The sequence below is a fragment of the Spermophilus citellus genome, assembly GCF_964194105.1.
Source record: "Spermophilus citellus genome assembly, chromosome: 1".
NCBI classification, from domain to species: Eukaryota; Metazoa; Chordata; class Mammalia; order Rodentia; family Sciuridae; genus Spermophilus; species Spermophilus citellus.
Window position 1 is genome coordinate 58,723,023 of NC_138182.1, and position 19,050 is coordinate 58,742,072.

Consider the following 19,050-nt stretch of genomic DNA (forward strand, 5'->3'; position numbering starts at 1 on the left):
TTTTTATTTTTATTTTGAGATGAGGTCTTACTAAGTTGGCAAGGCTGGTCTTGAACTTGCAATCCTTCTTCCTCAGTCTTCTGAGTCACTGTCATTACAGGTGTGTACCACCTTGCTCAAAGATGTTTTGATATATGTATATATATTGTGAAATAATTAAATCAGGCTAATTAATATGTTACTCTCTCGAATATTCATAATTCCTTGGTAGTAAAAATATTTAAAAGCCATTTTTAGACATTTTGAAATATATAACACATTATTTAGTAACTTTAATCACCATTCTGTTTAATAGGTACACATAAATCCCTTATACTTGTTTAATGGAAAATTCGTACCCTTTGACTAGTATCTCCCTTTAACCTGTCAACCTTTTCTTTAGCCTTCTTCTATACTCTACATATAGGACATTAACTTTTGGGATTTACATATGAATGAGATCAGGTGCAATTTCTCTTTGTGTGTCTGGCTTATTTCATTTAGCAAATTTCCTTAGGTCCACCTGTGTTTTTACAAATGGCAGAATATACTGCATTTTAGCAGCTGAATAGTATTCTTTTTCTTTATTTTTTAGAAATTGTGTATATTTCCAGACATAATTGCCCATACCTGTGATCCCAGCCACACAAGAGGCTGAGACAGGGGGATCACAACTTTCAGGCCACCCTAGGCAACTCAGTAACAACCTGCGCCAAGATTTGAAACATATAAATAAATAAAAGGGCTGGGAATGTAGCTCAGTGATAGAGTACTCAGTGGTAGAGAGCTCCTGGGATAAATTCCCAGTAGCACAATATAAATAAATAAGTTAACAAATCAATTAAATTTGCATATACATACCACATTTTAAAAAACCATTGTTTCTACATCTTGCCTACTGCAAATAATGCTACAGTGAACATAGCATTGTATCTTTTTGATATACTGATTTTAAACCCTTTGAGCATATATTCAGAATGGGATTCACTAATCACATGGTAAATTCTGTTTTTTTTGCTTTTTAATTTTTTATTTATCAGGATCTTTATACTCTTTTCCATAATGGCTGTACATGTTTACAATACTACCAATGTTGTACAGATACTCTCGTCTACACATTCTCACTAGTGTGTTTTCTTTGGTCTTTTTGATAATAGCCCATCTAGCAGGGGTGAGGTGATATCTCATTTTGGTTTTCACTTGTATTTTTTTTTTTTTTTTTTTTACAATTAGAAATTCTGTGCTCTTTTATTTGCCTATTGAGCCTTCTATGGAATATTTTGAGAAAAGTCTGTTCAGGTCAACCTTGTCCAATTTTTTTTTTTTACTAAAGAGAGAGTGAGAGAGGAGAGAGAGTGAGAGAGAGTGAGAGAGAGAGAGAGAGAGAGAGAGAGAGAGAGGGAGAATTTTCAATATTTATTTTTTTTTAGTTCTCGGCGGACACAACATCTTTGTTTGTATGTGGTGCTGAGGATCGAACCCGGGCCGCACGCATGCGAGGCGAGCGCGCTACCGCTTGAGCCACATCCCCAGCCCCCTTGTCCAATTTTTAATAGGATTATTTGTTTCCCTTTATTGAGTAGTCTGGGTAGTTCATTTATTTGGGATATTACTCACTTATTCAATATATGATTTGCAAATATTTCTCCCTGTCTGTGGGTTGTTTCTTCACTCTGTTATAATCTTTTTTTAAATTTTAATTTGTTATATGTGACAACAGAATGAATTACAATTCATAGTACACATACAGAGAACATTTTTCATATTTCTGGTTGTACACAAAGTAGAGTCACATCCTCTGTGTCTTTAGAGTAATTATGACTGTAAAGAAATAATAATAAAGAGGAGACAGAGAGACAAGGTGCTGAGACAGGGAAGGAGGCAGAGTGGCTCCTTGTCTAAGTGGCCACATTTATTTATACCAATAGGTTACATTAGTTCATTAGTACCATAACCAAATTACTGTTTAGTTTATCAGTAAGGCTACTTATTCTGCAGTTACATTTCACAGTTACAATATACAATGTTAGGAGTTTGTGTAGTTCTCAAGAAAGTTCATTATCTGAAGTTACTGTTAGGCAGTCAGCTCCAGGAACACCAGAGCTTGGTGAAACATTGTAGTTATCTAGCAAGCAAGTTCCTTTATTCCCAGGACCTTTATTCCCTAAGATTAAGGTCAAAGTTGATAAGACTGGCATGGAGGGCATTACCATAGCAGTCAGGCAGAAACATTCCCAGGCACCAAGTAAGCCATGAAGTCATCAGGTACCCCAATTCCAAACACAGAACCACTACAAAAGACCAAAATACTCAACCGTCTTTCTTACCCCTATGCCCCCTTCCTTCCACTGCCTCCACTTTTCTCCTTTACCCTAACTAGAGTTCCTTTAATTCTCCAAACCCCACCCTCCACCAGCAGCATCTTAAATCAGAGAAATCAGTCTGCATTTGTTTTTTTGGGAATGGGTAACTTCACTTAGCATTATATTCCCCAGCTCCATCCATTTACCTGCAAATGCCATGATTTTTATTCTCTTTTAATGCTGAATAATATTCCATTGTGTATATATATAACATTTTCTTTATCCATTCAACTAGTGAAGGGCATCTAGGTTGGTTCCACAATTTAGCTATTGGGCATTGTGCTGCTAGAAACATTGATGTGGCTGTGTCCCTGTAGTATTTTCTATTAGACACAGGAGTGGGATAGCTGGGTCAAATGGTGGTTCCATTCCCAGTTTTCCAAGGAATCTCCTTACTGCTTTCCAGAGTGGTTGCACCATTTTGTAGGCTCACCAGTAATGTATGAGTGTGCCTTTTTCCCTACATCCTCGCCAACACTTACTGTTGTTTGTATTCTTGATAACTGCCATTCTGACTGGAGTGAGATGAAATCTTAGAGTACATTTGATTTGCATTGCTCTAATTGCTAGATATGTTGAACATTTTTTCATTTATTTGTTGATTGATTGTATATCTTCTTTTGAAAAGTGTCTGTTCAGTTCCTTAGACAATTTATTGACTGGGTTATTTGTTTTTTTGTGTGTGTGTTAAGATTTTTGAATTCTTTATATATTCTAGAGATTAGTGCACTATCTGATATGTGTGTGGTAAGAATTTGTTTCCTATTAGTAGGCATTCTATTCACCTCACTGATTATTTCTTTTCCTGAGAAGAACCTTTTTAGTTTGAGCCCATTCTATTTATTGATTCTTGGTTTTAATACTTGCACTATAGGACTCTTATTAAGGAAGTTGGGACCTAATCCAACATGATGGAAATTTGGGCCTACTTTTTTTTTTTCCTATTAGACACAGGCTCTCTGGTATAATTCCTAGGTCCTTGATCCACTTTGAGTTTTTTTTTTTTTTTTTTTGGCATGGTGATAGGGGTTTAATTTCATATTATTGCATATGGATTTCCAGTTTTCCCAACACCATTTGTTGAAGAGGCTAATATTTTCTCCAATTTACAATTTTGTCACCTTTGCCAAATATAAGATAACTGTAATGATGTGAGTATGTGTCTTCTATTCTCTACTATTGGTCTACCATTCTATTTTGGTGCCAACCCCATGCTGTTTTTGTTACTATTGCTCTGTAGGATAGTTAAAGTTCTGGTATAGTTTTGCCACCTGCTTCACTCTTCTTGGTCTCTTATTTTTCCAGATGAATTTCATCACTGCTTTTTCTATTTCTATGAGGAATGTCATTGGAATTTTGATTGGAATTGTATTAAATCTGTATAGTGTTTTTGGTAGTATGGTCATTTTGACAATATTAATTCTGCCTATTCTAGAACAAGGTAGATCTTCCCATCTTCTAAGATCTTTAATTTTTTTTCTTTAGCATTCTGTATTTTTCATTGTAGAGTTCTTTCACCTCTTTGTTAAGTTGATTCCCAAGAATCTTATTTATTTATTTATTTTAAAGCAATTGTGAAGGGGTAGTTTTTCTTGTTTCCCTTTCAGAAGATTTGTCACTGATATACAGAAATGCTTTTGATTTATGGTTGTTGACTTTGTATCTGGCTACTTTGTTGAATTCATTTACTAGTTCTAGAAGTTTTCTCATGGAATATTTTGGGGTGTTTTAGGTATAGAATCATATCATCAGCAAATAGTGTGTTCTTCTTTACCTATTTGTATCCCTTTAATTTCTTTCATCTGTGAAATTGCTCTGGTCAATGTTTCAAGAACTATTTTAAACAGAAGTGGTGAAAGAGGGCATTCCTGTTTTTTTCCAGTTTTTAGAGGGAATACTTTCAACTTTTCTCCATGTAGAATGATGTTGGCCTGGGACTCAGCATAGATAGTGCTTACAATGTTGAGAAGTGTTTCTGTATTCCCTAGTTTGTCTATTGTTTGAAACATGTAGGGGTGCTGTATTTTGTGAACTTCATTTTCTGCATCTATTGAGATGATTGTATAATTGTTATCTTTAAGTCTATTGATGTGATGAATTACATTTATTGATTTCTCTATATTGAACCAACTTTGCATCCATGAGATGAACCCCACTTGATTGAGGTGTACTATCTTTTTGATATGCTTTTGTATTAAATTAGCTAGAATTTTATTGAGAATGTTTGTACCTATATTCATTAGAGATATTGATCTGAAGTTTTCTTTTCTTTTTTTTTTTTTTTGATTTTTTTTTGCCTGGTTTAGGAATCAAGGTGATATTGGCCTCGTAGAATTAGTTTGGAAGTGCTGCCTCTTTTTCTATATTGCTGTAAAAATTTGAAGAGTACAGCATTAGTTCTTTAATGGTCTTGTAGAAACTTGGTTGTGTATCCATCCAGTCCTGGGCTTTTCTTTGTTGGTAGGCTTCTGATGGCATCTTCTATTTCATCTTGAAATTGATCTGTTTAAATTGTGTATATTATCCTGATACAATTTGGGCAAATCATATGACTCTAGAAATTTGTTGATTCCTTTGATATTTTATATTATATTTTATTGGAGTACAAGTTTTCAAAATAATTTCTAATTATCTTCTGTATTTCTGTAGTGTCTGTTGAGATGTTTTCTTTTTCATCACATATGTTAGTAATTTAAGTGTTCACTTTCTTTCTCTTCAGTAGCATGGTTAAGAGTCTGTCAAGTTTATTTATTTTTTTCGAAGAACCAACTTTTTTGTCAATTTTCTCAATTGTTACTTTTGTTTCAATTTCATTGATTTAACTCTAATTTTAATTATTTTCTTTCTTCTACTGCTTTGGTGTAGGTTTGTACTTATTTTTCTAGGGCTTTGAAATGAAATGTTAAGTCATTTATTTGTTGAATTTTTCTTATTTTTCTTCTTTTAAGGAATGAACTCCATGCAATGAACTTTCCTCTTAGCCTTCATAGTGTCCCTGAGATTTCGATATGTTGTATCTGTTTTCTCATTCACCTCTAAAAAGTTTGTAATCTCCTCCTTGATGTTGTTTGTAACCCATTGTTTATTTAGTAGCATTTAATTTAGTCTCCAGGTTTGTGAGTAGCTTTTATTTCTTATTTTATCATTGATTTCTAATGTCATTCCATTTGATCTGACAGAATGCAGGGTATTATCTCTACTTTTTTATATTTGTTAAGAGTTGTTTTGTAGTTTAATATATGGTCTATTTTAGAGAAGGATCCATGTGCTGCAGAGATGAAAGTGTAATTGTTCGTTAAAGGATGAAATGTTCTATATATGTCAATTAAGTCTAAGTTCTTGATTGTATTATTGAGTTCTATAGTTTCTTTGTTGAGCTTTTGTTTGGAAGATCTATCCAGTGGTGAAAAAGGTTGTTAATGTCATCCAAAGTTATTGTGTTGTGGTCTATTTGACTCTTGAACTTGAGAAGAACTTGTTTGGTGTATGTAGACGCTCCATTGTTTGGGGCATATATATTTATAACTGTTAAGTGTTGTTGATGTATGGTTCCTTTTAACAGTATGTAGTATCCTTCTTTATCCCTTTTGATTAACTTTAGCTTGAAGTCTACTTTATTTGATATGAGGATGGAAACCCCTGTCTGCTTCTGCAGTCCACGTGAGTGGTATGATTTTTCCCAATCTTTCGCCTTCAGCCTATGAATGTCTTTTTCTACAAGATTAGTCTCTTAGCGGCACCATATTATTGGCTCTCTTCTTTTTTTTAATCCAATCTGGTAGTCTATGTCTTTAGATTGGTGAGTTTATGCCATTAAAATTCAGTTCTATTATCGAGACATGATTTTATTCCCAGCCATTTTTGTTTATTTTTAGTATTTAACTTGACTTGGTTTCTCCCCTGATTAGGTTTTCCTTTAGTGTAATACCTCCCTCTGCTGATTTTCATCATTGTTTTTCATTTCCTCTTCGTGGAGTATTTTGCCAAGAATATTTTGTTGTGCAGGGTTCTAGTTGTAAATTATTTTAATTTTGTTTATATTGGAAGGTTTTTATTTCATCATCAAATCTAAAGCTTAGTTTTGCTGGGTATAAGATTCTTTGTTGGCATCCATTTTCTTTCAGAGCTTGGTATATGTTGTTCCATGATCTCCTGGCTTTGAGGGTCTGGGTTGAAAAATCTGCTGAGATATGAATTGATCTCCCCCTGTATGTGATTTGATTCCTCTCTCTTGTAGCTCTTAATATTCTATCCTTATTCTGTACACTAGGCATTTTCATTATAATGTGCCTTGGTGTAGATCTGTTGTAATTTTATACATTTGGTGTCATATAAACATCTTGTATTTGGTTTTCCAATTAATTCTTTATGATTGGGAAATTTTCTGATATGATCTCATTGAAGAGATTGTGTATTCCTTTTATTTCAAACTCTGTGACTTTGTCTATTCCAATAACTCTTATATTTGTTCTTTTAATTCTATCCCATAATTCTTGGATATTCTGTTCATGGTTTCTTACTACCTTCACAATGTGGTCAACTTTATTTTCCAGATTGTATACTTTGTCTCCATTATCTTCATTATCATTATTTTGTCTTCATTATTCTTTCTTCCAAGTAATCTATTCTGTTGGTTATGCTTTCTATTGAGTTTTTTTTTTTTTTTTTGGTTTATTGTATTCTTCATTCAAGAATTTCTGACTGATTTCTTTCCATAGTCTCTATACCTTTCTTGAAGTAATATTTTGCTACTTATATTTGCTCTCTTATCTCTTTGTTGCTGTATGTGTGCCTGTATTTGTTCTCTTCTCTGTTTATTGGTATCATGAATGATTGCCTGTATTTGCTCTCTTATCTCTCAGTTCAAGTGATCAATTTTCCTTGTATTTGCTCATTTAGGTCATTCTTTAATTCAAAGAATATTTTAATTATGAATCTTGTGAACTTCTTCTCTGAAATTTGATCAACTTCACAGTCCATGGTTTCTGTTATTGTAGTATTCTGGTTTGTTTGGGGCATTTTCCTCCCTTGATTTTTCATGTTGTCTATGTCTCTTCATTTTTTGTAGTGAAGATCTGAGCTATTATAGTTTCTACCCTATGTTCTTGTGGTACCTGTGCAGATTGTTTGTACCTCACTTGATGTTGGGCTTCCAGACCTTGCTGGTGTCCCTCAATATATGCTACTAAAGTTGGTGGCAGCAATAGCTGAGGTAACTCATAATAGAAGTGGAGGTGCCCCAAGATGGATGCAATGTCTTACAGAAATGGGGCTGAAAGGGTGGGCCTTACACTGTCTTTGGGATATCTTCTCTGAGATGTAGCTGATTCTAGGCCCTATTTGTTGTCAAAAAGTTAGGGGCTACTGCATGGGGAAGGTTATGGCGATGTCTTCAGTGTCCCAAGATGAAAGTGGGTTAGGCTTGAGCTCCCAGATGGGCGGCATGGTGAACTTGGACCTATCCTGGACCTGGGTCTCATACAGGTCAGTGTGGGCATATCTGGACTGGGCCTGAGCTCTCCCAGTGGTCCGCTGTTCTGAAGAGGATGTCCTCTGCCAGAGCCTGAGCTCCATCAGGTGTCTGCCGGTGATGGGATGGACCTGGGCCTACTCTCTCTATTGTATTCTTCACCATACAGAAGCTTTATGGTCTGAGATAATCTCATTGGTTACTTTTGCTTTCATTGCCCAGCACATACTTCTTCAATACTCATGACAGAGAAGTAGTAACTCTAAACAAACACATAAAGCATTGACTTTGAATAAAGAGATAGCAAAACATTTGATGTTACAAAAAATATTACATGTATGTATATTTCTTTATGACAAACACTAGTTACTAATATTATACAATTTTATCCCCCAAGAAAAAATTCAATATTTTGAAATCATAAAAGTGTGATTCATAAATGAGAAAGTGATATTTCTGTACTTTAAAATGTGATTCAATTGTTTGTCAATTGAGATATGAAGAATGACTAATAACTAATCATATATAAAATGAAAAATCACTTTTAAGTGTTATTTCTATTGTTTTTTGAAAAAATATCATTTTCTCAATGAAATATTTCCTCTAAACTGTTTTCACAAATTTCCTTATATATCAGAGTTCTGTGAATCTTTTCTACCTCTATAATATTTAATAATTTTATGTGTATTATGATTTTATTTGGAAAGTTAATCTATAAATCTGTTTGTAATATAATAAAAATTAAAAAAGAACCTACATTCACAGCTTTTAATGTCTTATATAAGTAATATAATTATCGTCAAAGTTTGATAAATCATGTTGTAAAATTGTTTTCTTCTAAAATTATGTAAAAGCCAAACATCATACATATGTGTTACATATATGACATATCATGCATGTATAATATTTGGCCATTTTGACTTCCAAGAATACATCATATTTTAGTGTTTTTGTGTTTATATGGACAAATATTTTAAATGGAAGTAATCTTTTAAAATTGTAAGAAGAAATTATATAAACAAATGTGTTAGTAACCATTTTTAATATAGAACCCAAACTAATTATTGCACATTTCAGTAAATAAAAAAATTTGAAAAATGTTAAAAATGACTATGCAACATAAATTTCAAATTATATGATAAGCACTACAGTCATATTTCAAAAATGCTGATAAAAATCTGGCCAATTTATAATTTATATATCTGAGAATCAGCTTTTGTTTGAATTCTTGAAACCCTTAGGAAATATTCACATAATGGCAAAATGCATAGCTATGTTCATATTTTCTGCCAAATATTATATTTATGGTATATTTCTTTATGACACACACTAGTTAATATAATATTATACAATTTTATCCCCCAATACCTGCTTTTGACAATACTTGCTTTTAAAGTGAATCCTTTTTGGAAAGAAAACCCCAAGTTATTTATTTATTTATTTATTTATTTATTTTGGAAAATTGAAATCTAAATTAGCACTATATCCCCCCAAAATTTTAATTTAAATTATCTGTTTGTAAACTTTCATGGATATCCTTGAAAAATAATATTGTGCTCTGAAAATATTCAAGTTAATGTCTTTAAATTTTCAAGTAAGGCTCTACACAATAGTCTATGCAAGGTTATGCTGTTTGGTAAATTTAATTTTCTTTCTTATCTGACATATTTATACAACCTCCTCATAAGTCTTATAAAGAAATTTAGAACTTGAAAGCACTCAATTTAAAACAATACATTCTGTGGGGTCTTAAATGTTATAAACCTAAAATTTCTAACAATTAGTATATATTTAAGAAATTAAACTATTCATTATGAATTATTTTGAGTAAAATAGACTAAAAATTTCTTATTATTACAAAAATTGGAAGCACAAATTATCATAGTCCTATCTATAAATAATTTTCCCATGGTTGTTTTCCATGAATATGAATAGATAATATAATTTTAAAATTAATATGTTGATCATTGAGAAATAATAGTGCCATTTATGATAATGATGGTGACCTTGTTAAAGATCAGGATGAGTGACATGATAATTAATTTTAAGAATTTTTTTGTACAACAATTTATGTTGAAAAGCAAACTATAAAAGAATGTAAATCCATGTTGCTTCATATAGTGTATTAGATTAAAATTAGAAATGTAAAATTTGCCTAGTTTAAAGTTGTCACATTTTGATTAAATAATAACTGTAGACATGCTCTGGTTCTTAGTGATACTTGTTTACATGTTACTTAGTGTAGAATTTAAGGCAGGCATGTATTTAATGGGTTAATAAGCATAGGGAAGTATTTATGTCCCTATATCTCAAAGTCATAGAGGACATTAAATCTTTATATAGCATCTAATCTCTTTCTAGTATATACTGACAACTTATTAGAATTTAAAAAAAAAAAAAAAGAATGCCAATGGCTACTATCTTTAAATCTTAGTACTTCTACCTTCTAGCATGAGATGATACACATGTGGTCAAGAGCTCAGAGGCCTGAACCATACATCTGGATGTGAATGTCAGCTTTATAATTTATTAGTTCTATAGCCTTGAGAGAGTTATAAAATTCAGTATACTTCAGTTTTCTCCTTTGACAAAGTGGAAAATATGGTAGTACTCTCTTCATATAGTTTGTTGTTCAGATAAAATGAGTTAATTTATCTAAAGCCCTTACGACATCTGACCTTTTCTTCCTCTTTCTTTCTGTCTATACAAATATATATTAATGCCAAGAATATCAATAAGAACTGCAGGGTACTTAACACAGTGCATGACAAATATGAAGTGCTCAATATACATTATTTTACATTCTTTAGCGAAAAAAATAAGTGTTTGCCATGTGTCAAGAAATCTTGTTATACTTGGGCCATGTTAGTAAAACAAATATTCTTGTTTTTCTGCTATCATATTAGGGAAGATATAAATTACACATAACTATCACGTAAAAGCAAATAATAGGTAAGATAGAAAATGAAAAGTGTTATGAGGAAAATATGTAAAGAGGATAGTACAAATTACAATTTTAAATACACTTTTTAAGGGAAGCTTAATAACGTGTTGTATGGGCAATGACCAAATCTAAATCAAATAGATATTTGGGTAAAATTGTTTAAGAGAGAAGAGAAAATCTACAGAAAGGCTTATACCTGTTGTGTTCTGAAAGGCTTATACCTATTGTGTTCAAGGTCATTGTATAGAGGAGAGTAGGATGAAAACGACTAAAAAAAATCTATTGTAAGAAGTCTGAAGGAAATTGGTAGGGTTTTAGTAGACATTATAGGAGTTTGTTTTTGTGCTATGGGGAATCACTGCATAGTTTTGAGCAGTGTAGTGATATGATCTGAATCATATTTTCAATCATTTCTTCTACTTTTTATACAAAAAAATAGATTTGAGGGATTGAAGATTAAGAGTGGAGATACCTGTGTTAAGAGGTTATTGCAATAATCTAGGCTAGGGAAAATGGTTGTTCAGATCATGGAGGTCAGATTCTAGATAATTCTGAAGGTATTAAAAAACCTTAAGAATTTCTAACAAAATGAACATAGGAAAAGCAAGATATCAAGAAGGACTCCATGAGTTTGGTCTAGCAGCTTTATTGATGTGGTTGTAATAGAGAAAGAAAGGGCTTTGAAAAGAGTAGGTTTTGAAGGGAGAGTAGAAATTCAATTTGGATTTGTAGAGTTTGAAATGTCTAGTAGACTTTCAAGTGTTGATATTAGGCCAGATGCTGTGTTATACATGAGTCTGGGATTTAGGAGAGAGTCCTGAGCTACAAATTATATCAGATAAAAAGCAAGAGAATAGACAAGATTAGAAGAAAAATATCACAGCTATTGAAAAGAAAGAAACCCAAGTCTGAGCCCTAGGACATTTTAAATTGAGGAGGTTAAGGATAAAAAAAAAGTCTGAAAGAATGAGAGACTAGTAACATAAGAGACTAAAGTTTTTGTTGCTCTAAAAGCCAAAAGGAAGAATAAATATTATGTATTATAAGGACAAATGGGTCAACCATGTTAAATTCTGTCAATACAAATAGAGTATCAATCATTTTAAATATTGAAAATTAAAAAATATGTTAAGCAATATGGCAGGCATAAGGTGAATTAAAAAATAATTTTACTGAAATTGTTTGAAGTAAGATATAGCTAGTGAATAAGGACAATTATTTTGAATCCATTTGCTATAAAGGAAGCAAAGAAAGAAGTGGAACATCATCTGATACATAAAGATGTCAAAAATGGACTTGTAAGGTTGGAGAAATAATTCAATATGTTTATGCTGAAGGGAATGATAGAGAGTATAGATAGAAAAGATTGGGAACTTTGCTGAGTAGATGGAAATAGATGGGGTATTGTATATAAGGGAAGAATATCTTCAGATAGCAGTAGCTGCAAACACATAGTTTATGGGTGAAAATATCAGCAGGTGGGTAAGTGTAGTGATAGTGATCTCTAGAAGATTTCTCTAAATTTCTTCAATTTTACCAATTAATAAGGACATAAGACTAATACCTATGAATGAAGATTGACTGAGGAGGTATTGAGGTTTTAAGAAAAATAAAAACATAGTCATCTCAGGGAATGGATAAAATAAGAAGGATTATAGAGCATAATTAATTACCAGCAATAGAGCTCCATTTTCCCTCAATCATACTAGGCTGAATGAGTGTAGTACAAAGAACAATGGGAGTCATATGGAACCACCTCAGTCTGTGATCTTCACCAAACAAGTATCCATACAGGGTGATAAGGGATAGGAGAGTCAAGTGTTAGAGCTGGAATATTATAGTCGTTGACAATGAATTATAACACGGACAAGGAGAGGATCCAGACTTGAAGATGCTTAAAGGACAAAAACATGGCAATCTCAGTGGTCCTGAAGCTCAGTGGTCCAGGTAGAAAAATTGCTAGATTCAGAGCATTCGAAGAATAATGCTAAAAAGGTAAAATGATGGGTCAGAGAATGAAATACATGACAGTGACTTTATGCTGTGTGTATAAAATTATGAATAAAACCAGATTATTGGTAATGACCAGGGAGTTTGAGGCTGAGGGATGGTGGGGAACAAATCATAGGAGAAAATTTCAAGGAACTAAAAGAACATGGAGTATAAAGGTTTATATGTTTACATTGAAAGCAAGACTTACAAAAATAATACTAAAAAAGAGCCAGGAACTAATTTTTTTAGTGAGAGAGAGAGAATATTTTAATACTTATTTTTCAGTTTTCAGTGGACACAACATCTTTATTTTATTTTTTATGTGGTGCTGAGGATCAAGCGCGTTACCCCTTGAGCCATATCCCCAGTCCAGGAACTGAAATTTTAATATCAGTATTATTGTTTAACATCTCAACATTTTTCTATGCAATATGAATCTGAAACAAGATATCATGATTTGCAATTCATTACAATATTCTCAATGACAGTAATTAGATTTTAATAAAATTAAAGTAGTAAGACTAGACATACTGAACACATACTACAATATTTTGTTAGTTAATAAAAATACTGGTGAAATTCTGCCCAGAAGGAAAAACTTACTGAAATCTACATGTATTGAAAAAATATATAGACAAGATATTTTCATTGAAATTAAAATTAATGGTTATTAGCATACCCTTCTCTTTAAGGTAATAACATTTTTTAGAAGAACATGATGTCTATCTTTTGAAGTAGACCATTAATAAATAAAAGTCACTTGAATAAAGCTTGATGGTGTTAATTAAATCACATTGAAATCTACATTCAAGAATGGCCTAAGCAGCAAAGCCTCATATGAACATCCTGTAGCATAAATGGCTTCATTTTGTGTAAAATCTGATAAGAGATTTACACTGACAATATAGAACTAAAGAAATTCTCCATGGATGTTTCCACATCAGATAATCATGATACTCTGAAGCATGAATTTCAAAAACACAGCTCACTTGGCACTTGTGTGTTGCATTTTAGAGATTAAAACCTTCGTGTTATGTCAAGTGAAGCAATAGACATGACAGTAGTGTTAGGAATATGCATTTTTCTTTTGATAAATTTTTTGAACTCTATAATCTTATTGCAATCTTTTGACCAAATTCAGCTTAAAAGTTGCTGTACTTAATCAAGTGTTTATAAAATGCTGTGCATAATTTTCCTTTTATTATTTTGTTGCCATCATAAACAATGAAAAATTTCAGTATCACAATTAACTAATTATAGATGTACGTATTTTAATGAAATGTCACTCCTTATTGTTCAATATCTGCCTGTTTTCCCAAAATTTAGCACAGGATTGACTTGTGTTTTTTTGAATACTAAGGGACGAAAAATGTTTTTTAGCTATATATATATGTCATATGTAAAAATATAATATATATTTATCACATATTATATATTATATATAATGTATATCATGTGTTATAGAATATATTTATTATATTATACATATAACATATATGGTAAAATATAATTTAATATAAATATAATATATATGTATAAAGATACTTTTTTTTCTGAAGCCTTTTTCAGAGATCTGCATTTACCCTCGTCCTTTCAATAAACTGAAATGATTCATTCTCTATTGAATTAATGGATGTCTCCATTAATTCTCAGGTATCATCCCTGCATCTGTCTTTTTCCTCTGCTGCAGGCATGCTGATATCTTGAACACACAGACTTTTCAAATATTTGTCCACATGTAATCTCTTAAAAGAGTTGCTTCCTTTGGGCACAAGTATCAAGTTCTATGAGATTGAATGTGTTTGTTGATTATATCAAGTTCTCTTACATAATACTGCAGAGTGTCGAATTACTGAATGGAATTTTGTGATCACTCTAAATCTGTTTTCAGAATCATAGTACTTTGAAAGACCATATTATATAAAAGTTCATATAAAAGTTTTAAAAGAAAAATGATCATAATACCACATATTTTAATAATTACATTCCAAAAATTTTATGTAATTTTTAAAAATAATATCAATCAGATAAATTGCACAAGACCATGATTCCAGCCTTATAAGACTTCTGTAAAATTTACTTTGAATACTGTGTTATACTGAGTTTGAATATAAAGAATTAATGGCTGTTGAGTCAAATTAGAGGTAATGGGGAAATTGTCCCTCTAAATTTGTACCTTTTTTGAGCTTTTGCACATGCTAGCACACATTTCTTTTCTTTTCTGACTTATATAAGAAGAATTTTGAAAATGTATACAATAATAATAACAACATACATCCTCATCACTTGAGTTAAATGATGAAATATTTAACTGTGTACACCATTAGTATGTAGAAGATTGTTACAAAACTAAAATTAGTTATTTATATAAAATCTGGAGAAAATTTTCCAACTTCCTGTAAAAAGCATGATCTATTAAGAAAAATATTACTTTTTAAAAAGATGATTTATATTTAATTATTTTTACAATAATTTGCCATTTTTCATTATGTAAGTCATGTTTAATATTATGTTATATTTAACATTAATTTATTTTTTGTAGGAATAGTACTTAATGTAATTTTTCTTTATGATTTTTTTAAATTGATTTTTTAAAAATAAATGACGGTGAAATGCATTACAATTCTTATTACACATATACAGCACAATTTTTTATATCTCTGGTTGTATATAAAGTATGTTGACACCAATATGTGTCTTCATACATGTACTTTGGATAATGATGTCTATCACATTTCACCACACTTGCTAATCCCCTGCTCCCTCCCTTTCCCTCCCACCCCTCTCTCCTATCTAGAATTCATCTATTTCTCCCATGCTCCCCCTCCCTACTCCACTGAATCAGACTCCTTATATCAGAGAAAACATTCAGCATTTGTTTTTGGGGGATTGGCTAACTTCACTTAGCATTATCTTCCCCAAAGTCATCCATTTACCTGTAAATGCCATGATTTTGTTCTCTTTTATTGCTAAGTAAAATTCCATTGTGTATAAATGCCAGATTTTTTAATCCATTCATCCACTGAAGGGCATTTAGGTTGGCTCCACAGTTTAGCTATTGTGAATTGTGCCTCTATAAACATTGATGTGGCTGTGTCCCTGTAGTATTCTGTTTTCAAGTCCTTGGGGTATATTGGAGATTTCATTTTGGACTTCCATGTTACTAGTTTTCTTAACAAATGTCATATATTTCATTTCTTACTTGACTATTGTTACTTATATTACATATTTCATTTTTTTATTTTCTATAGGAAAACTTAAATTTATATTGCTTGATTGTGATAATGACAGTTGTTGGGATTCTTCTAGCAGATTTTTTATTTGTTTGTTTTCTTCTTGCCTATTTGTGTTTTTTTTTTTCTCCCCAGTACTGGGGATCGAAGCCAGGGCCTTACATGTGCTAGGCAAGCATTCTACCACAGACCTGTTCCACAAGCCTTGTTAATTTCTTTTGGTAATGATTCTGATTATGATGATTAAATATTATATCATGCTCTATTATTCCTGTTGCAGTTGTAATAAAGAAAAAGCTCTAAAGAGCAGAAGAAGGAAAGAGAAAAGAGCTGTTTTAGACATGTTTTACTATCCTAACCAATCATTTGATATATTGGGAAAATCATAAATATCCTTATAAATTACACTCTCTATAAAACAAAGATTATTAACAATAGTACACTTGATAACTACTGTCAATTTTTGAAGAAACATTGGTTTTTCTTTTTTTTGTTTCGTTGTAGGGGTTATTATTGAAATGTATATTTTCTTTCCCTACTTTTTACATGTTTAATTCTTTGTTATGCTGTAGAGTCAACACTGAAATAAAAATGATGATTATCTTACCAGTGTGGTCAGTAAACACTTATAATGTATGTTTCTGGGAATATTTTCTTATTGCAAACTGAATGATTTCCAAATGCTTCTAAATAATTATAATTCAACAATTTTTTTGTACTTTTCCTCAATAGAATACTAACCAAAATAAAATCTGCACCAAAAAAAATTATGAATTCCAGATTTTATTGTGTTGGACAATATAAACAAAATGGAAAGAAAAAAATTGAATGGTTTATGTGTATAATTTATTAACAATGTGACTACTCATGATTTTAGCAAACATGATTATTTGGGCAGTTCAATTAGAGAGTCTTTATAGTTCCCAGAAGACTTACAATGAAAACAAAACAAAACCTTAGGAAGTGTATAATTCTGTATCTGCACAGAGTCACTTTTTTACCAGACATAAACCCAATAATAACCCCAGAGCACATGTATGTATTTGTTCATTTATATTTTGTTACTTTCTGTGGTATATTTTAAAGCACCACATAAAAATTCAAATTTGCCATCATGCCTTGTCAAATAAATTCATCTCCTTTTTTTTTTTAAAGTAAAACAGTAAGTCAGAATCACTTTTATCAACTCAAATTTCTTTGTTTTTTTTTTTTTTTTTTAGACCATAGGACCTACTTACTTGGTTCGCCAGGATATTTTGATGAAATAAAACACAATAGTTAAAGGGAATGCGGTTCTCTGGCAAAAGAAAATTTGTTCTTAAACACTTAATATAGTATATCATTCTACTTAATGTTTGTGTATTGCTGAATTCCTCCTATTCTTTGTCTTATAGAGCATAACTTTTGTTAGAAAGTATTTCCTGCTAGCAGTTAATTTTACATCTTAGCTCAAAACAGAATTCTATTCTATCAAGTTTTACCACAATAGATTTTCTTATTGATCAGTGATTTTAATAGAAATAAAGTTACTAGCTGACCAATAAAAAAAATAGCAGAATACTAAGCCAGTTAAACAAGAACAACAACAACAAAATACAAATAGAAGCCACATTAATAAAACCACAATGTCATGTTTCTTTCTATAACCAAACACAAATTACATAGAATATAAATGTCTGGCCTCTTGACTTTTGCTGTTGTTATTTTGTCTGAGTTTGGTTAATAAGAAATGTCTTTGGCAGTATAATTGGTATATTTGGAGGTTATTTTAATTCTATTTAATTGTCAGCCTCAATTAAAAAGTAGGAATTTTTGCTTTATAGAGTGTTTAAATACTTCAGCATAATTTAAGAGACTGTTTATATGATTTAAACTAAAGCAATAAAGACTATTTTGCAGCCACATAGTAAAAATATTCAACAATTCCTTTTAGTTCTCACCCTACCTGATTTTTAAACTAGAAAGCTTGTGCTCTTTATAGTTGAAGATAATGATTCTCTATGTTTGATTTAGAAAAATAGACATTTTCTACACATATGTTGAATGTAGAAAACTCTTATGAACATTGTAGAAATAAAAGAACTTCAAAGCATTGTAGGGGATTTGGATTATTTTTAAAAAGTCTTTTAAAACCTTCTTTCCTATAGTTATTTTCAACAATTCATTATTTTTTAACTGTTGCCCTTGCTTATTTTCTTAACTGATATTAGCAAACGTCCATTTCAGACAAATGACTTTTGGGGTAGGACAAAATTACAGTTAATATAATCACAAGTGCTTTTCATTTCCAAAGTGCTTTATAGTTATAAATCAACATTCTCAGCAACCAGGAGAGAGAAATTAACATTATCTCCATTTTATAAAGAGGAATACTAAAGATATAAAATGGTCATGTGCTGATGCCAAGGCACTAAGAGAAAGATTATATTACAAAGGCAATATTTTTTCCATGTTATGTTAAAAGCATTCAATTCCCTAAAGCATCAAAATATTCTGAGTGACCATGGAAATTGTTTCTGGCAAGGTCTTATATACTTACAAGAAAACATAACATGCATCAAGATTCAGCTATTGTTGATGTCTTGATCTTATATATACCCATATATATATATATATATATATATATATATATGTATTCCTCTAGAGAATTTTCTCTAAATAAACTGAATATGTATTATCCTGCATATTTGAGCTCACAAGTGTTTTGTGACCAATTGATGCATGACAAAATGCATTGTGTGAGTTTCATATTTGCTTTTTGTCATTTTTTCTGCGTAGCTATATTTTCTCTTAGATATTTTAATTCTTTGATATTCTATGTAACTATGTATCTTTCTTTTAAGATTCTTTGATTCCTTGAGGAGATAGGCTACCCTCAACCATTTTATTTCAATGCATTCCACAAAAAAAGCATAGGCTGTTTCACTCTGAGCACTCTTAAGTAGAAGAGAGTTGGGTTGAGTACATTCACAGATAATAACTGTGAAACAGAATAGAAAGAAGGCTGTCAAAGAAGATGAAGGAATCTATGCATAAGTTGTGTTCCATTACTGCTACTTGTATACTTTA